Raw genomic sequence first — 17728 nt, forward strand, 5'->3', positions numbered from 1 at the left:
AGCGCTGTTTTGTTCTTTTTTCGTTTTTTATGATGGCAAGTTTAAGTGAACAACGTGCAGCTCTGAAATTTTGTTTTCTACTCGGCAAAAATGCTGCTGAAAGTGTTTTAATGTTGAAAACAGCTTACAAAGATGACGCTATGGGAAAAACTCAAGTATACGAGTGGTTTACTCGGTTTAAAAATGGCGACATGTCGATTGATGACAAACCTCGTTCTGTACGTCCATCAACTGCCCGAATCGACGAAAATGTTGAAAAAATTCGAGAGCTGGTGTTCACAGACCGTCGACAGACAATTGATCAACTGTCAGAGAGTAGTGGGTTATCTTGGAGCTCGGTTCAGCGAATTTTAACGGAAGATTTGGGGATGAAAAGGGTTGCTGCCAAGTTTGTTCCTCGAGTTCTGACTGACAATCAAAAAGAACATCGAGTTGAAACATGTCGTGCTTTGAAACAACAGCTTGAAACTGATCCAGACTTTTTGTCAAAGGTCATTACTGGTGATGAGTCATGGTGCTATGGTTATGACCCAGAAACAAAGCAACAGTCGAGCCAATGGAAGACGTCATCTTCACCCCGATCACAAAAATGTCGTCAAGTCAAACATCAAAACAATGCTGATTTGTTTTTTTGATGCCAAAGGCGTAGTCCATTCAGAGTTTGTCCCCCCAGGTCAGACCGTCAATCAAACCTTGTATTTGGAAGTTTTGAAAAGATTGCGCAATAGTGTTCGCCAAAAAAGACCCGATTTGTGGCAAACAGGAGACTGGTTCTTCCACCACGACAATGCACCTGCACACACAGCCATCTCTGTTACACAGTTTTTGGCTAAAAATGGCATGGTTCCGCTGCCCCACGCACCTTACTCGCCTGACCTGGCTCCGTGCGACTTTTTCTTATTTCCACGCATGAAAAAGGGCATCGATTTGACAACATTGAAGCGGTCAAGAAAAAAACGAAGAAGGAGCTGTCAGCCATTTCTAAAGATGACTACAAAAAATGTTTCGAACAGTGGAAGCACCGGTGGGACAAATGTATTAGTTGTAATGGAGAGTATTTTGAAGGGGATAAGGTTGTTCTGTAAAAAATTTGTAAATAAATAGCTTTTAAAAAATAATTCCGGTTTTTTTTGGGTACCCCCTCGTAGTATAACGTTTGATTCTATGTTTCCAGCCTAAGATACAGCTTTCAAAAGAGCTTTACGACCTTGTTTTTCTAGAAAGAGTTCATGAAATGAAGCAAAAATCTAGTTCCGAACTTGAAATGAAATGTAATTCTAATATCAATTCAATCCTTTGTTATTTCTCAACGATGCCGCCTTTCTTGTTTCCTTTATGAGCGGAACAACAAACAAGAATCATATTTTCATTCTAGTGCTAAGAACAGAACTGGAAGAATTGGCTGCAAAAACTGGAAATCACCAACTTTATGAGCATAAACCTCCTTGGATGAAAAAGAAAATTGACTATCGGATTAAATTCCAGTTAAAGCAACTATAATGCTGCGAAGGTTTTCATCAGCTAATTTTTCATCGTTGAACAAATTTTAGAATTCGCAAGCATTCTTTCATTTAAAAAAATAAATAAGTAATTAAGTGTGGCTCACTTCTAAAAGTTATGAGGTCTTTCTATGAGTTTGAACTCAATTTTTTTGATTCATCGCAGCTCTATTCCTGTAAAACTTCGATCAGACTACTTCACCGTGCAAGATTGCCTCTACAGACGGAGACGGATATTTTGTGGAACAATACATCTTTTGGCGTTCTTGGCCAACATAGTTTGTGGAGGAATTGCCCATTAATGGGCGAAAAGCTTCTTTAATGATTCCATATTGCATTACTGCTGACCGCCGCAACTAAGTTTAATGATGAGGACTCTGATCAATTCCGTACCATGTTATTATTTTACTTTGTCTTTTAATATTATCAAACATTTTGTTTTGTAGGCGCTAAAACTGTACATTTTTTTTTTTTTTAACATTAATACCAAGTTGGATGCACACGTAATTGTAAAGAATGCCATTTGCACTTCTTTATTCTTTGTAATGGCTCTGCCATCATACGAAAGCCCTGTTGCTTCTTTTCTAATTGGTGTTGGTACTTTTTGATTCAAACTTAAAACTTGACTTCAAACTTGTTCACATCTTTGAAAGGCTGATTTCTTGGCGAAGTGGCACTGCATGGTAATCTTTGGACTTTTTCTATTTGCCTTAATACTATTATATAAATAATTTTTTGCTGGTTTAACCTCCTAAGTTTGTTTTTAAGTTTGGCGCTACTACAACACATTGCACAACGTCAGACCTTTCAAAAAAAAAGGCAATGATTGAAGCAAAACATCCGCACCAAAACATTTGGCAATCAATTATAACAAGAATTACAAAAAATATACAGGGTGTTTCAGGGTTAAGTGTCCTAACTGAAAATATGAATTTAGGACCTCAAAACAAGAAAAAAATTTCCTCTGGAGGTACGCCCGTTAACGCTTTGTTTATGAGATATTCACGTCTAATGATTTCCATTTTATGAATTATTATTAGGTAAGTTATAATAAAAGAAATTAATAGTGTCTTCCAACTACTTTATTAATAGAAAATAATGACAATTAAATGTAAATAAATAAATAATAAAGAAAATGAGGAATAGGAATCTTTCTTCCACAGCAGCAATAGCCGAACGGCACTGGATTGCTCTTATTGATTCAGTTACTCTTCTTCTTAAAGAATGAAGATCATTGACTGGCATTTCATAGACTTTTCCTTTAATGGCACCCCAAGCCAAAACAATCCACTGGTGTCAGAACTGGACAGCAAGCAGGCTAAGCCGCCGGTCCTAAACGGCCAATAAAGAATTTAGAACGAATGATAAATTGATTATATAACTGCTAAAATCACCTTGTGTCTCTAACTGCACATACCAATATTGACATTTTACGGAATAATACCATCTGGAATTTGCACTGTGGACTTTCTAAATAATAACTCTTTCTCAATAACATTTATCAGTTTGAAGCTTTTATAGAATTCGCATCATTATTCATCGCATCGCTAAAGATGGTCTTATAAGGTAATCTTTTATTCGGAAATCGCACGGAATATTCACAACGGGCAGCATTGCCAAAAGCCATACACAAACACCATATCGGCATATTCACTGTTAGAATAAATGCGATAGGATAGGAAATTTTTTTCTTGTTTTGAGGTCCTAAATTCATATTTTCAGTTAGGATACTTAACCCTGAAACACCCTGTATATATTATAATTACCAAATTTAACACTACAGTCCGTAATCATGAAGTGGAGGTTAAATGAAAAACTAAGAGTCGAAACATAGCTAACTACTTGGACTGTGGATTAAAATTGTGGTTAAATCTGCCAAGCTAGATAATATATTTGATTTTGGCCATCTTGATAGGCATGCTGTTTCTTTTTTATGCCCGGTTTCATATTTAATCCATGATTAGAAATTGATTCAACATCTGAGAGTACAGAATGTGACTTCCTCTGTTCTGTTTTTATCACACGCTACACATACTGATTGTGTAATAGCTGCTACAGCCACTCAACTAACCTAGATTTGTAACCTGCTGTCGAAACCTTCCGGTCTCCTTAACGTTTTGTATCAAGTGAATCAATGATAAATCTCTGAATATGTTCATCTTCATAGTGTCTGTTCTAAATTAGTTTAAAACTTTTTTGCAACACAGCCAATCCACTTAAGTGGTATGTAAATGTTTATTTCTTTAAAATAAACTACGCCTATTCAAGATGTCTCCTTATTGAACAGGTGGCCTTCAGCTATAGCCTGTACCTAAGCTATAGTTACTTTTTTTTGTAGTTTGAATTCTGTGGTTTGACTTTTATAAATCTCTTTTAGATCATTTTTCGTCCATTACTTCTCATACCTTTATTTCTGTGTTCCAAACTTTCTTCAAGATGCTATTCTTTGCGAATGATTAGGATAAACCCAACTTCGCCAACTCATCCGCTATATCACCTAGAAGAATTTTCTTATACTTCCTTATTTTACTTCGATTTGTACTCTTTTGCATTCTTTCATAACCTTTGAAAGATCCTTCGGGCCAGTTCTAGCTTCACAGAAGGTTTCAACCTCCTTTATCTATTGATTACAAACAACCTTAGCATGCTTCACCCAATATCCGCTTAAAACTAAGTAGTCAGCAAAATGGAGGTAGATTTACGTTTAGTATTACCACTTCCTATCCAAACACCTGCTCCTGTTAGGTCAATGCTCCCTTGCCTGTATTCGTCCGAGAAGTAACCACTGTCTACAGATCTGTAGCCGTAAATATCCCGTAAACTTTTCATTCTCATCTTAATAATTTCTCATAAAATATCTAAAATGCACATTTATTTTTTTTTTTCAGCCGTAAACATTATAAAGATCTTTACAAAATTCTTCCATCTTCATTGTTTCAAGGTTTTATTTTTATATATGTTTAATTTTTGAATAAAAACTTCTTTAAAACAACAAACAAAGAAGCTGTAGAAGAGATTAACACTCATTAAAACGACAATGGAGGGTGCATTCTGAAGGGTTGTTAGTGAAGAGAATTTCTTGGTATCGTTAGCGAGGATATAAAGAGATGTTGAAGCATCCCATGTACGTATATGTTACATATCATATGTACAGGATATACATATGTACGTATATACTGTGGCTTGTTACATAACCTGACTAAGCCACTTTTTTCAATTTTATTTTTATTTTTGGCCTAAGTGTAGTAAAAATAATATTTCCTTCGAAGAAGTAACTCATATACTTTATCTTTTTTTTGGTATAGCTGTGGGGTTTAATTAGAGTAAAATTATAATAAAGTTTTCTGAAAAAACCATTGCAGAAGTAAGATTTGTTGTTTTTTTTCGACTATCAAGGTTAAAACAAAACAACTAGAACCAAGAAAATAATTAACTACATTCAAAATTCTGGCATTTTAATCTCCTGGGCGGAAGAAGTGAAGTCAGCGTAAAAATATCACAGTCTTGCAGAATAGGATCTCTGGGCAAAAGCAGTTAGTTTAATAATCATACTAAGATACCAATAGTGGGGAAATGGCTAATTATAAATTACCACACACCGATATCAAGGGTATAATTGCAAAAGCAGCACTACAAAAATGGCAGACAGATTACAATAATGGTGATAAAGGTAGATTCTATAAAACTATGGCAGATCAGTTACCTAGACAACCATGGTTTAAGGGAACTGTCACTAATAAATGGGTTGTTACGACAATAAGCAGGCTGAGAGCGAACCACGCGGTGTGCGGATCGTATCTACACAGGATCAACAGAAGGTCCTCTCCTCTTTGCGTAGATTGCAATGAGGAGGAAGATTTCAAACATGTAATAATGATATGTCCACGTTATGTGGTAGAAAGGAAACGAATGTTTGACGATATATACAGGTATTTAGATGCACCATTTCGCTACGAAGACATTATATTCTCCACCAACATTTATGTGCTTAAGTCGATAGCAGAGCTAGCAATGAAATATGAATGTATTTAGAAGCTATAGCCGAATTAGTATGAATGGAAGAAAATGCTTAGAGAAGGATTACGTGATTTTAATTTTGGTTAAGCTATAAGGATGGCAGGAGCACAGAGTGCTGCTCCATCCATTAGCAGCAGTTTATGTAAATAGCGGTATATAGTAGAGGGATGAATGTGTGAAGCGAATGTATTTGTAGGTAAGAATGGAGAGTGAGTGATATTCTAGTGATAAGCACCTAGACGATGCTGGCTGTATGGCGGAAGCCAATGCCAAAAAAAGAAAACAAAAAAAAAAGAATAGATATACCCAACAGTAAAACTGAAACTACAAGGAACTCTGGGCAAAAGCAGTTAGTTTAATAATCATACTAAGAATAGATATACCCAACAGTAAAACTGAAACTACAAGGAACTCTGGGCAAAAGCAGTTAGTTTAATAATCATACTAAGAATAGATATACCCAACAGTAAAACTGAAACTACAAGGAACTCTGGGCAAAAGCAGTTAGTTTAATAATCATACTAAGAATAGATATACCCAACAGTAAAACTGAAACTACAAGGAACTCTGGGCAAAAGCAGTTAGTTTAATAATCATACTAAGAATAGATATACCCAACAGTAAAACTGAAACTACAAGGAACTCTGGGCAAAAGCAGTTAGTTTAATAATCATACTAAGAATAGATATACCCAACAGTAAAACTGAAACTACAAGGAACTCTGGGCAAAAGCAGTTAGTTTAATAATCATACTAAGAATAGATATACCCAACAGTAAAACTGAAACTACAAGGAACTCTGGGCAAAAGCAGTTAGTTTAATAATCATACTAAGAATAGATATACCCAACAGTAAAACTGAAACTACAAGGAACTCTGGGCAAAAGCAGTTAGTTTAATAATTAGGGAACGGATTCGTATGTATTTACATATTTTTTTCTAGGCAATTTACAGACGTTTTTCAACTAGAAGTATTCATACTGACACTTTTTAAGCCGTTTGAGTCTACTTTTATTTCACATATTTCCACATATTTGGATGTTATCGCATATTTATACATATTTGATTAAAATAAATAAATATTTCTACATATTTAATCAAAATATGTACATATTTTTTCATATTTTTCATTTTGGGCATATTTTCATAATTGGGAGGTGGTTGACAGGAACTGTGAACCACAGACTGTAGGGCTGTGAATCACAGTGGGTACAATGGTTATTGTAATTTACACAGAATGCTGCTAAACAGTGACGGGCACTTGTTAGTTCTTTGAAGTTGTCAGACGTTGTCTGTTCTTTCAGCTCGTTCATTGAAGTGTCCAATTCATTTCGTTCGGTCACTTAGTGTATTCTTTTTTTGGGTGAAATGCCACGAACATCGGCCTCAAACAAACAACTGGTTGCTAAATATCTTCGCGAGTTTCCAGCAGAACTTTTTCGAAGTGATGGAGACATTTTGTACTGTACAGCTTGTGACAAGCGCGTTTCTTGCTCTCAACGTTCCCAAGTCACCCAACATATTGCCACCGGATCGCGCATAGAGAATAAAAACGGAAAGAAAGAGAGGACGTCCTATCAAGCCTTCCTTACATCTCCATCATCAAGTAAGTCTACTCTGAGTACAGATCTGTGTCGGGCTTTGGTTAGAGCAGATATCCCTTTCCACAAACTTAAAGATCCTCATTTCAAAGGATTCTTAGAGACCTATATTGGGAGAAAAATGCCTGACGAGAGTGCTCTGAGGAAAAACTATCTGGAAGATATCTATCTATAAAGATACACTAACCAAAATTCGAGAACATATCAAAGATGGACCGATTTGGGTGTCAATTGATGAAACCACTGACGTTGAGGGCAGGTATATTGCCAATGCAGTTATTGGAAAACTTGACAGTGATGCTGATGTGGATTCAAAGCCATTCCTTTTGAACTGTGAGGTTCTCGAAAAATGCAATCATTCCACCATTTCACGATTTTCATAAAAAAAAAATGTCCATTTTACTTAAATATTCCAGAAAATATTTTAAGAAAATCACATATTTTCCACATAATTGAAGAAAATAAATGCATATTTTAATTAAATATTTGGCATTTTTAAATACATAAAAATCCGTTCCTTAGTGATAATCATACTAAGAATAAGATATACCCAACAGTAATACTGTTGCTACAAGGAATTCTTTACACAGTGTTCTAACACACTTAATAATCTCCTTAACAAAAATTTTCAGTTTAAAAAGATAATTATAAGGGTTGTTTAAAGGACTAAAGGTACACAAAAAGCTCCGGGCGCCAATAACCTTAGATATTGACGCGCCTTAAATCATTTTAAAAAAAAATAAATTTAAGTTTGGCAATATCCAAAAGATCCTGAGTACAAAATCTTTTATAATGGATTGAAGTAGCTGACTAAATAGGTATTACATCAGCTAAGCTGTGATAAAATGTAAGGAATACCTACAAAAGTTACAACTAACAACACAGACTTTTAGAAAGCAATCAGTATAACCCATAGTCTGCTCTAACCGCCAATAACTTCAACTGCCTACAACTAATCACAACACAATTGAACTTCTTGCTGACCACTTTGGTCCACACATTCCAGACGAGAAACTTAACTAACTACCAAACTAAGGAACAGTCAATGAATTATTTTTGCGGACCATTTTATCCGTAAAAACCAAAATATATCCTATCGTACAGTATGAGGAAATAAAAGCCATTCAAAATTTTATCCAAAAAAACGAACCCTTGGTGATGAATTCATTTCAAAATTTTTGCAATCAAAAACTTGCCTGCCAAAAAAAGAATAACTAATTTGGCAAACTGTCTCGAGCAGTATTTTTTTTTTTTTTTTTAATTGCAGGAGAAATAAAGTAATTACAAGTTTTCTGCAAAGCAGGGACTCAAATAATAATAAATCTTTAGGCTACCGCCAATTAACCTTCCTTCTGTTCTTTCAAATCTTCTTAAAAAGCTCATATTAAAGCGACTGATCATTTAAATTACAAGCTCTTCAACAATATGTGTGGAAATCAAATATTATGACTCAACAACTGCAAAGAACAAATAAAGAACGTTTTTTTTTTAAACAACACGACACAATTTTAATCTCGGGACCGCATTGGATGTACATTACAACATGGCGGACTTATCTACTTTACTTGACTCTATCCAAACACCACTTTACTTACAAGCCACTCTATCTAGATTTCTCTAGGGCAAAATATTTGTGGTAAAAATAAATTCCATCAAAAGTACGCGACGAGTTATCAAGGGCTTTCTTATGGAACAGATCCTTATCTTATTTACAATTTTTACTCCTTCATTCAATAATTTGTACAATTCAACATTCTACAGGCAATATCCTTCTTCTCTACCGGCATTAATAACCTACTGAATCTATAAATAATAAGAAAACGTCATTAGATAAAACATGGACTGTTTCCTTAAACGAAGACAAGACATACATGTAAAGAATTCATTGTGAAAACCAGTTCCCTACGAAGACTTTAAACAATCGTAATTTAAATATCCAAAAGAATGATGTAAAATGGTAAAGGATAGTCGAAACCTTGAAATATCTTAGCATACAACTTGACAAAAGACTAACTTATACTTTTACCTTCATAGAAACAGATTTGTGATGTACAAATCAAATAATTGGCCTCATCTTAAATTAAAACAAGGATAATATTTTCTTCAGTTGAGAACAATAACTATAAAAATGAAATAAACAATAGCTATAAGTGGACCAAGTACAGTAAGTATAACATTATATATTTATAACATAAAATAATGTTACCACTACTTAATTATTATCAATAAATTATTGGTTAACTAGATACTGGATTCCAACGCGGGTCCCATTCATTGCTGCCCCTAAGATTTTCTTAGCAACGTCTTAACAGTTTACTCTCCGAAAATGATCCGTGTTGTCTGTAAATAGAGAACATTGTCCGAAGACCGGCATTGCACTGAAAAATTTCTTGGCTTCAGTAAAAAGCCTTAGATGTTGGCACGCCTTAAATTAACAAACAAATACAAACTGAATTAATAATTATTAATTATTATTATTAATACACTCTACTATTATTACTATAATCTTTCCCAACGTATAATAATACTTATCAGGATTTCTATTTCTATCATTTGGATAATTAGAAACTGTAATTAGAAATGCACTTATTAATTAGATAACATAAAATTAGAATTAAAAAAACGATCACAAGGAAATAAATTAATAATTAGTTATTAATTAATTAGTTATTTGTAGTTAATGCAAAAATAAAATATAATCCTTAAAGCCCTCCTCATTACGATCCTCTTATTGCTACACGAACTCTTCAAACGCACATCAACCACTTACAGGACTGGCTTATCAAAAGTAACGTTACGAAATCAAAATATATAGTATTTACTCTCAGATAGAAAATCCTACCTCCCATCATCTTGAACCAAACTCCTGTACCAACTGTGGACAAAGTACGCTACCTTGGACTGTACCTAGACAAACGGTTGACATGGAATCCCCATACTAGACTGAAAAGACAAGAAAATAACCAACGCTACAAACTTCTCGCCAGACTACTTGACAAACGATCGAAACTTAACCTAAATAACAAAAGACTCTTATATCTACGGTTACTGCGGCCTATTTGGTCATACGGCATCGAAGTATGGGGATCGACTAAACGTTCCAACTCACTACGCCTCCAGACATTATAGTCAAAAATGCTACGAAAACTACTTAACGCTCCATTCTACATTTCTAACCTCACCATCCATAATGACCTCAACATCCCTTTCATTAACGACCTTACTAAAACTCGTTTCTTAAAATTTCATTCCTTTACAGCAGCTCATCCCAAATCCTTTAATTGAACACTTATCTTCTTCCACATTACCAGGCAATCCTCCAAGGAGATTGAAGAGAAGATGGTCCCGCAATCTACTCTCCTCATAAGAGCATTATAGTGCACCTGATCACGTTAATGGAGTGTCGCCACTGGGTGCCTTCTCCAATCTTCAATCAAGACACTATATTACATCTCATTTGCTTGTTCCAGTCGCAAATTTCAATAAAAGATTTTTAAAAAAAATCCCTAAAGCTTCAAACTTGTTAAATTTGTAATTTATAACCAGTGGATGCTACAGAATGTTTAGTTCTAAATAACATCTACTAAATATTGCCAAAAATAAAGAAATAAAACAAGAATTGAATAAGAATTTGCTTTACTTCACTTTACGCAACTTGTGCAGCATGTACTGTGCCTTCAAAGGTGCCTCCTCAGATACAAGAGAGCCGTTGATAACCTCCTGGCTAACCTGGCTTGCGAGCCAGAGGAGGCACCTTTGAAGGCACAGTACATGCTTCACAAGTTGAGTAAAGTGCATTATTTGATAAATTAAGGAATAAGTTTGATCCTTTACATGAAAGATATTGATCACTTAAATATGTGGCAGGAGGTTTTCAATTTTTTTGGTAATTAAACGCAACTCTCCCAAAATCACCAAATAATTATTAAGCCTTCTTGTTTGTAACAGATGTAAAATTAATTTTTACCCATTTTGTGTACGCTTGAGAACATCTAAAGCTCTTAACATTTGATTATTGCTTAGAAAATCACTCGGAAAACTACTTATTTCCCCGATATTAAGAAAAATACTAGCTTTATTGCCTTGGCAATATTTTTAGTAGAAAGGGGATGAAAAAATACATAAAAATGACCTATCGCGTGCTCTTCTTTCTCTTTGATAACAAGTTAAAAAATTGAAATATGATTAATAAAATACCAGATTTTGAAATGGCCTAGCACCTTTAATTTTAAAGATATCGAATTGCGGTTTACGGTTTCTTTCATAACTTTTTATACTCTTTAAAACTGTGTATAAATGGAGGTCAACTGCGGACCCTTACTTTTAGACGCGCGTCTGCCGCATATGCGGGCAGGAATCTTAAGCCGAGTCACATATTCTGAAACTAGAAGTGATGGGCAACAAATTTTTCCTCTACCATTTTTTGCTCAGATTAACCGTTTAAGCATAAAATGAATTTGATTTTTTTTTTTTAGCATAAATGTTAACTCATACGTTTACTTTTGTGAGCTAAGGCATGATCTAAATCGAAGAGATTCTATTGTGACCTAATTGAATAAAATTATTAAATGCGAGACAGATTCTTACATCGAATAACTGTAAATTGATTTCAATGTTTTATCTCATTCTGTTTGTCAACATAAACATTGAAAAGGTTAGGTGAAATTAACACCGCTAAACAGACCTGAGTCCAGGCTACCCGGTTATGTAAAAATATAGACACAATTTACTTGGAATTTAGTCAATTTAGTAGATAAGTAAAGAAATTTATGCATGAAGTAGTTTCAGATTTAGAATAGTATTCACCATTTTATAATTTATACATTAATTACTTTTAGTTGTCGCTCAAATCAATGTATTATCTGTACTTATCTTTAACTAAGTTTATTTACCTCTTTATACAGTTATATCAGTTTTATTGTATCCGGTAATTCATTATTGTAATTGAACCTTAGATTCAGTAACAAAGAAATGAACCAACAATGTTTTTATCTACTCGCCAAAACGTTTATGGCCAACGTAATTGAGTTTTACTGCAAAAAAAAAGACAACGTGTTATCTGAGTTTTGCACCTGTGGTACAAAGGAAATAAAGTGAATACACACTTAATGCTTCAACGTTTGTTATCTCATCCATCGCTTTTTAATTGAATTTAATGGATAATTTAAAATGATTTAATTTACATATATTTTAATGGCTCCTTTTCTTTGAGTCCTGAAAAAAAGATAATGCATACATTTTACTATAAATTGCTATGTACGCTCACTGTTCAATATGGACGGTACTGTCTGTCTCGGAGGTCACCATTATACTAAAAACTCTCCGAACGCCTTATAACCTTTTGAATTATAACCTTTCCGAATAACCTTTAATGTTGTCACGCGTTAAATTAATTAATAAAATACTTGTAACAAAGAACCATAGACTACATAACTTCGGCTTGAAAATCAAATATTTATAATTTTTATTTGAATCATCCTCTCCGTAAAAAATTTTAACTGACAAATCGCATTTTTAAGAAGAGATTTTTTTATGAAATCCCTACCTAAAAACGCTACAAAAATTATTCGGATTGCCCTCGGATTCGCGATGCTAATGTATGATGATCTACACGTATAATTTTATTGAAAATCTTATCTTAAATTTATCTTAATGTATAATGGAGGTTTTTTCATCAAAGTTAATTAATAATAATTAATTACGTCATTAACGTAAGTTGTACAAACAATTTTAGTCAAGAAACTAAATATTTGCCACAATTCTTTCCCATTTCCTTGTTTAAGTAATTCGAACAATTTTTGTAGCTATTTTATGTAGGCACCTCCCTATTGTATTTTATTACTACTGTGTTTTATTGCTACTGCATTTTTTACTTCCGTTTTATTAAATAATAATTGTTTAAAACTAAAATTGTTACTTTACTTTTTGTTCCTTCTCCAAAAATTGACATACGAGTAAATTAATAATTTGATATCAGTGAAAAGCCCGTTTTCTGCATTTACACCCCTCTGTTCGGGGTAGGGTTTTATTTAAAACAAAAACAATCCATACGGTCTTGAAGCTCAATAAATGCACAATGTTTTCCTGTAATTGGGTGACTCCTTGATTCATTAATCATTGAAAAAAATGCAGTTGAAAATTTTAACAGAAATCAACGAGAACGAATTTTTTAGACATTAAAGTAAAAATTTCATTGTTTATAAGAAACGTTTTGAGGCTCTGAAATAAGCAGATTTATATTCCTATCAAATTTCCATTTAATGCTCTTTCGTTTGGAATAAGCAGATTTGCTGTAGGATAAAGGATAGAAAAGTTACGGCCATTTTTATGGTGGAAAAACGCGAATATCTGACGGAAAAGTTAAAAATGCAAATATCTTGGGCACTATTGAGACTCGGGCCAAAGTGAAGAGAATATTTTTTGTTGCATTTGAGCTGCTGAATCACCTCCCAAAATTTCGTTCACTCATCCGTGTACACCCTGTATACGAGGGTCGTTTGAAAAGTCCGTGCAAAGTCAGAGAGGTAGCACTACTGGCGCGTATCGAGGTTATGTTTAGTTAGTAGCATCTCTTGGAAGAACACACACCAAGTTTCAGCCAGATCGGTCTATTTCTTTGTGTTTGGCATTCGTCTGAATCGAGGAAGTCGAGTGATTTTCAAAAAATGGACGAAAAAGAATTTCGTGTGTTGATTAAACACTACTTTATGAAAGGCAAAACGCCTCAGGAGACTAAAGAGAAGCTTGATAAACATTATGGTGACTCTGCACCTTCGATTAGAACAGTTTATAAGTGGTTTCAAAATTTTCGGAGTGGCCATATGGGCACAAGTGACGCTGAACGTTCTGGACGCCCTGTTGAGGTTACTACTTCAGAAATCATTGATATGGTGATGGATGACAGAAGAGAGAAGGTGCGTGAGATTGCTAGTGCTGTGGGCATCTCCAATGAACGGGTACATAATATTTTGCATCAACATTTGGACATGACAAAGCTATCCGCAAGATGGGTGCCGCGATTGCTCACGCTTGACCAAAAACGAAATCGTGTGAAGTGTTGCAAGGAGGGTTTGCAGCTGTTCCAGAAGAATCCGCAGGACTTTAAGCGTCGTTTCGTCACTGTGGATGAAACATGGATACATCACTACACTCCTGAGACCAAAGAACAATATAAACAATGGGTTACCAAGGGGGAATCTGCGCCAAAAAAGGCGAAGACCCTTCCTTCGGCCGGAAAGATTATGGCGAGTGTCTTTTGGGATTCGCAAGGAATAATCCTCATCGACTATCTGGAAAAGGGTAAAACTATTACAGGTGCATATTATTCATCGTTATTGGACCGTTTGAAAACCGAGCTGCAAGAAAAACGCCCACGATTGGCCCACAAAAAAGTTCTTTTCCATCACGACAACGCACCAGCTCACTCCTCAGCAGTTGTGGTCGCAAAATTAATGGAAATAGGGTTCCAACTCGTTTCACATCCCCCCTATTCTCCAGACTTGGCTCCCTCGGACTACTACTTGTTCCCCAATATGAAGAAATGGCTGGCGGGAAAAAAATTTTATTCAAACGAGGAGGTGATTGCAGAAACGAATGGCTATTTTTCAGACTTGGACAAATCCTATTATTCGGAAGGGATCAACAAACTAGAGCAGCGTTGGACGAAGTGTATAAGCCCAAAAGGAGACTATGTTGAAAAATAAAAAAGATTTACCCCCAAAAATTAAGTAGTTTTTATTTTTGCACGGACTTTTCAAACGACCCTCGTAATTATTCAAATAAGTAAACCCCATATCTTTACTCTTTTTTTTTTCAATCCACTTATTGTGAAAATGAAGGTTTTTATATTTTCATTTTTCACCAGCCTTATTCCCTGTCATCTCGTGAGTTAGAAAAAGTGGTTTTTACAATTGAGCTGTACAAATCGATTAACTCCACTATTTGAAATATCTTAAATTGAAATGTCAAAGCACTTGGTTCAGTCATACCTTTTTATATTTGTAAGACGGTTTTTAAAACAGATTTTATTATTCTGAAAAGAATTATATTTTATAAATAAACATTAATCGTACATAAATAAATAATTAAAACAAATAAAATACCTGAAAAGAATAATTAAGTTACTAAGTTTATAAGTAACCGTCTTTAAACACTCTATGTAAACTACGTAAACACTCAAATGACGCTGAACCTTCCTAGGCTGTAACCTCACATTCAGGTTGTGTCGCGTCAGCCCCCTCTGATGGTACTTTTACATATTTATAATAAATTTCCCAAATAATAAAGAATAACACAATTAAACGACAAATTTTTTTTGGACATTGAATAATAAATAATTCATATCAGAAGCCATTTTGATTAACTCTGTGCTCTAATGTAAATCGCTTCAATAATTCACGTCAAATTCAGTAGCAGGTGCTGAAGGATAACGATAAAAATTTTTTTGAATTTATATTATAAACGGATAATTATTTCATCGAATCTTCATTTTTTTGTTTTACGAAGTTACTCAAACTGTGCAGTGAGTAACCATTTGTACAGATGAAAGTTGTTAGCGAGATAATAATCGATAGATAGCCCTTTAATTCACTTTTCATTTTGGGTCCAACTGTCCATTGTCCCCAAAGTAATTACATATGTTTGTTTACTTAAACCTTTGATGCTATTACAACATTTATATCTTTCATTGATGGCGTATGACAAGTACATACATTTCAAGTAATTCCTGCTATGACTAGTGTAGTTATATTCCTTAAACTTTACAATTACATAATCCTGACTACATGGATAAATTTTGACTACTAAAATAAAAACTTCTTATATTTTTAAAAGCATGTTTTATATAACAATATATATTTATAAAACCTGTTTTATCAAGAATTTCTTGTTGTGTTATGTAGTAGTATTTGTGTACGAGTAAAAGTAGGTCACATTGTGATGCTGTTTGTAATACACAATCTTTTTTTTTTTCTAATTAATCAGCTGGTTTTAATTTTGCTATGTTTAATCTGTGTATAATATTAATATTATCTTAAAACTTCGTCTGTACTTAAAGCAACGAAATCCTATCGAAATTTCTTTGAGTATTATTAATTACAAGGACATCAGTAAATCATGTTCCTCAAAAGTTGTGTAGAATAACAAAAAATACAGGAAAATCCCCGGTGACAACAGGTAAAGCCAACTGAATTTCACATTAAAACAGCGCATTCTAATATCATTTAAACCAGTTTCTATATTCATTTTAGCCTATCTAGTTTGATAGGTTGTACGAAGTGGTCTTATACAGAAATTTGATGCTCTCAATCAATAGTCAAATACTTGACCTAGAATAGAACCTAGCATTCCAACAACACTTTGAAGCATTATAATCATTAAGTATTGAAGGAGTCCTTCCATTTTGAAATTTGACCAATGCCTGGACAGCGTTTGGATAACAGAATGCAACCTTTCAACATGGCTGATACATGTGTAATTGTAGGTCAATGTTTTTATATAAATTGTTTTAAATGATTCCTACTAATAGTTTTCAAAGTAGTTTTTCTATTAATAATTTTAATTTTATAGATTAATTAACCTAGAGAACGTGATTGGTATACTGAAGAAAGAATGAGACATCTTGATATTGGAGCTGCAATATTTCACGTTAGAAGTTTTTGAATATCTGTGCCTTTTTTCTGGACTATAAAATCAGTGTGGATGTTTTGAACAAATCGTGTATAATGATGAGAAGAAGTAAAAAGAAAATACTATTAATTTGTACAAATATATACAGGGTAACCATGGTTACATGCTCCACACACTTTTTTTTAACGGCGGGAAATTTCGAAAAAATAAAAAACACGTATTTAATCATTTTTAGTCTAGTTTATTTTCAGTGATTGGCCCATTTTATTAAACCCCTGTATCTCGAGATACAGCATCCAACTTTTGTTTTTTCAAATGGAACATTATATTTTCTTTTTTGCATATTTTTATAGTATTTGAGCTCCTAAAAAAACAAAAAAAAATTTTTTGAATTCAGTTAGGTTTTTCAAAAGTTATGGTAATTTAAAATATGAAAAACAAATTTCAGTTTATTGTCAAAATTACGTTATTTTTGACGTGAATACGTCTTTTTTGAATCATATGGTGGCAATCCAAAAAACTTAATGATACAAAATCGGGGGATACAGTTTGGCATTATAGTTTCGAATCTATCGTCTATATCCAAAATTAAATTAGACCACTGGATAGTTAAAGGATCAAAGAATTCATTACGATAAGCGAGGACTGTGATACATCGCGCGCGGTGGAGAGGGAAGCGCCGCCATTTTGAGATCATTTTGCTGCGTATCGAGATTTGCAATTTGTATAACTTTTGACTCGGAGAAGCTACGATGTTTGTTTAAGTTTTAATCGTCAGCTGTCGTCTCAATCTATCGATTGTATATAAAACATTAGTGTAAAATAGTGACAGTGAATATAATAAGGTGTTAGAATAAAAAAATATTATCAAAAATATATAATGTCAGCCTATACGCGTCGAAAAGCCAAAATCAAATATAGAGATCGTATACGGTTGGAAAGGGCTTCTCAAGAACAATCGAATGGTAAAAGTTGCAAAGCCGGT

At 33.9% G+C, this 17728-nt stretch overlaps 1 protein-coding gene and 1 long non-coding RNA gene across 5 annotated transcripts in view; one reads left to right on the plus strand and one right to left on the minus strand.

The window, feature by feature from the left end:
• LOC141461194 (epidermal retinol dehydrogenase 2-like) overlaps nucleotides 1-17728 on the minus strand; it is a 199279-nt gene that overhangs the window by 123872 nt on the left and 57679 nt on the right. The window lies entirely within an intron of this gene.
• On the plus strand, nucleotides 15858-17440 carry LOC141461196 (uncharacterized). Its single transcript, XR_012462650.1, has 3 exons — nucleotides 15858-16290; nucleotides 16365-16593; nucleotides 16684-17440. It is a non-coding gene; the product is annotated as an uncharacterized lncRNA (long non-coding RNA).

The sequence above is a fragment of the Rhodnius prolixus genome, unplaced genomic scaffold (assembly GCF_049639745.1).
Source record: "Rhodnius prolixus isolate KJV_2025 unplaced genomic scaffold, Rpr scaffold_6, whole genome shotgun sequence".
In the NCBI taxonomy this organism is placed as follows: domain Eukaryota; kingdom Metazoa; phylum Arthropoda; class Insecta; order Hemiptera; family Reduviidae; genus Rhodnius; species Rhodnius prolixus.